We start from the raw sequence: 3,195 nt of genomic DNA on the forward strand, positions 1-3,195 counted from the left end.
AACCAAATATCAAAAAGGTTTTTCTTAAAGACAAGTTAAACTTAAGAGAAGATATGAATACATCATTTTAACTGAAACAAGTTGAATAATATTCAAAGGGGAACTTTATGAAAAAAACAAAGTATGCCTAGAGGCAGCACAATCTGAACTGATGATAATACACAATATTCCACCCGTGAGACTAATGGCAGATTAGCACCAATTATAACATATTCCTTGCCAAAGGAGATATATGACAGTAATGTCACATAATCTGCTAACATCAACAGGTGTTTGCACAGATAGAAAATAAAAATTAAATATCTTCACTTGTCTCTCGGGGCTTTCATAATGTGTTGACCATACACACTGTAAGCAAAACATAATAGCTTAGCATTAGGAGTGAAAGCAAGGGGATCCAGCTTGCCTTACTCTCTGCAAAGTTTAAAAAATTAAATCCACCAACACAGTGACGGCTGGTGGGGATTTTGGGCGGGTGGGCTAACAAATGCATTACATTTATCAGTATTTCACAAAGCAGCAACAGTTGCATCACATCAAGTTGCAGCAACAACAGTGTATACTTTGTTAAATAATCAAAAAGTGAATCAGAATCACTTTAATAATCCCAGGGGGAAATTACTTGCTTATTACTTAGGAAGCGCTCTATGGCAACACTGGGGAGACATACCCACAAGAATGGCTTGATGCTGAAAATCTCTCTCTCTCTCTCTCTCTCTCTCTCTCTCTCTCTCTCTCTCTCTCTCTCTCCCCCTCCCTCCCTCCTCTGTACACAACAGCACATGCCAATTGCGCTACAACCACATTATAGAAAAGTACTGTACCAGCAACAATTTGCAACACCATGTTCCAGAAATAAAACAAAACCAAAGCAAAAATAAGAGTATTTGTAGAAGAGAGAGTTGTTTCAGATTTTTGGATGAAGTTCTGCTCAATGGACAGCATAGCCAGTGCGTTTAGCCTGGCCTGTTCCATTGTACTTCCCTGGAGTGAAGTGGGAGATTCGTCTGACTCCCGCAGAGCAAGCTTGTGTCCCCCACAAAATTTAATACAGTCCACAAGCCATGACAGTGAATGGCTTTTGGTTTTTTTTATTTTTTTTTTACCAGCTCATTGTGTCTCTGTACAGCGGTGACCCTCATTAAGTTGACAGGCAATGTTTACTTTACCCAGCAATGCCAGCTTTACAGCATTTCCAATGGGGCTCGTGCTGCATTCATGTTTCCTTATTTTGTAATACAAATGTTTAAAATCCACAATTCCTTGTTGGGTCCAAGCCGTGTCTCCTCCAAACAGCAAACATGGGAAACATAAAAGTGAATTTATTTCTACACTTGAAGTTAGCCAGTCCGTTCGCTGAAACCATGCAACACAAAAGTTACGATTTTGCCGTTTATCCTTTTGTGTTATTTGTACATTGTTTGGATGATGTGCCAACAATTTTTTCAACTTTCATTTTTTCCTCCAAAGACATTAAAGAAAACTGATTAGATAGTAAATAATCCACTTCGTTCATATTCATGCTAACGCCTGCCATACTGCTCACTTCCCACTCTCCATGCTGTGATTGGTCAGGGGGGGCGTGTCAGGACACCTGTCAATCAAACGTCAAGGGATGCTTACGCTACTGTTGGGCTGAATGAATTTAGCCCAAATGGGGGCATGTCACGACACCTGTCAATCTTCTTCCCCCCTACATATGTATATATATATATATATATATATATATATATATATATATATATATATATATATATATATATATATATATATATATATATATATATATATATATATATATATAGCATAAACTAATAGGCTATAAACCGGAGCCAACATATAACCACCAGCTGGTCACAGAGGTAAATGTATATGCAGTTACCAAGACATTCAATAATTGATAATCAAGGCAGCTGGAAAATTTATTCTGTCTCATGATTAGCAGGCTAGCATGTTGGGGTTCATGCCACAAAGTTTATCTTTTTTTATTTCAACAACATACCCACCTTCAAGTGAACCACGAGCCTCTTGTTTTGACTTTTTCTTTCTTTTGCTTGCTCCAATGCTTCATATTGTCTCTGGAAGACATCTCTCCACCTGCATCCAACTGCCTGTCCGGGCATCTGATGTCGATTGGTCTGATGCTGCATGCTGTCAGTCACTGCGGCAACATGTGCGGTGTCAGATTACTTGTCTCTTTTTTTCTTCTCTCCTGCCTCGGACTGACTTGGTGTTCTACATGCATCTCACTGTAGCGATGTGCATTCTTGGCTTATTTGCAGAGAATGCGTCCTCTTGCGCAAAATGGAGCCCCCCCATGGATCGTGGGGCCCTACACACAGCATGTGTTCTGTGTGCAGGGAGGGGCAGCGCTGATTTTCAGGGATGTATAAACACCAGAGTGACTGCAGCCACGGACTTACATTAAAGCAAAAATAATTTCTGGGGCACTGTTTAGCTCAGTTGGTGGAGCAGGCGTCCCATGTACCCAGGCTTCTTGCAGCGGACCTGGGTTCGACTCCTGGTCCGGGTCCCTTTGCTGTGTGTCACTCCCCCTTTCTCTTGTCCCTAAAAAGGCCCCCAAAAAACTTAAGCTTTATAATACATATACAAATAAATAAAGCAAAAATAATTTCTATGCTAGGCAATGCCGTGGTCATGTTGTGTTTGTTGGGACCCCAACAATCTACTTTTGGTGTAACTTTTTTGCTTGACTATTCTTCATCCCTATTTTAACCAGTACACACACACTCTGTCTCATTCTAGCTGGTTGGTTTACTGTAAAACAAAGTAGAAAATTCCACTCTGACTTTGTGTTATCTTCCAAATTTGTGTGGTGATACCGAGAGCTCAGGGAAAACTGTTAAGAAGCGATGAGAAGTGTGTGAGAGCAGGTGCAGCGACACCAAGCATATTTGCTTACATTGATGGATCAAGATAATTGTTGACATACTTTTGAAACTCCAGTGAGTGAATGGATTGTTCACAGTCCGTTACCAGGACCAGCCCGGTTACCATCACCGTGGCAACCGAGATCAACTGGGCCAACACAGAGAGACAGATTTATCAATGAGTCAGTTTGATACACACACATACACACACACAAATGCAGTCAGATATCATGTGTAAGCATGCACACATGAGCATACATGTACAGACACACACACATGCACACACACACACACACTCACACAC

At 40.7% G+C, this 3,195-nt stretch overlaps 1 long non-coding RNA gene across 1 annotated transcript; it reads right to left on the reverse strand.

The window, feature by feature from the left end:
- Window positions 1–2,195: 2,195 nt before the first annotated feature.
- Window positions 2,196–2,958, reverse strand: LOC119030635. Its single transcript, XR_005078355.1, has 2 exons — window positions 2,924–2,958; window positions 2,196–2,568 (listed from the first exon to the last, which is right to left on the reverse strand). It is a non-coding gene; the product is annotated as an uncharacterized LOC119030635 (long non-coding RNA).
- Window positions 2,959–3,195: the final 237 nt, after the last annotated feature.

This window comes from Acanthopagrus latus, chromosome 2 (assembly GCF_904848185.1).
Source record: "Acanthopagrus latus isolate v.2019 chromosome 2, fAcaLat1.1, whole genome shotgun sequence".
Classification (NCBI taxonomy): Eukaryota; Metazoa; Chordata; class Actinopteri; order Spariformes; family Sparidae; genus Acanthopagrus; species Acanthopagrus latus.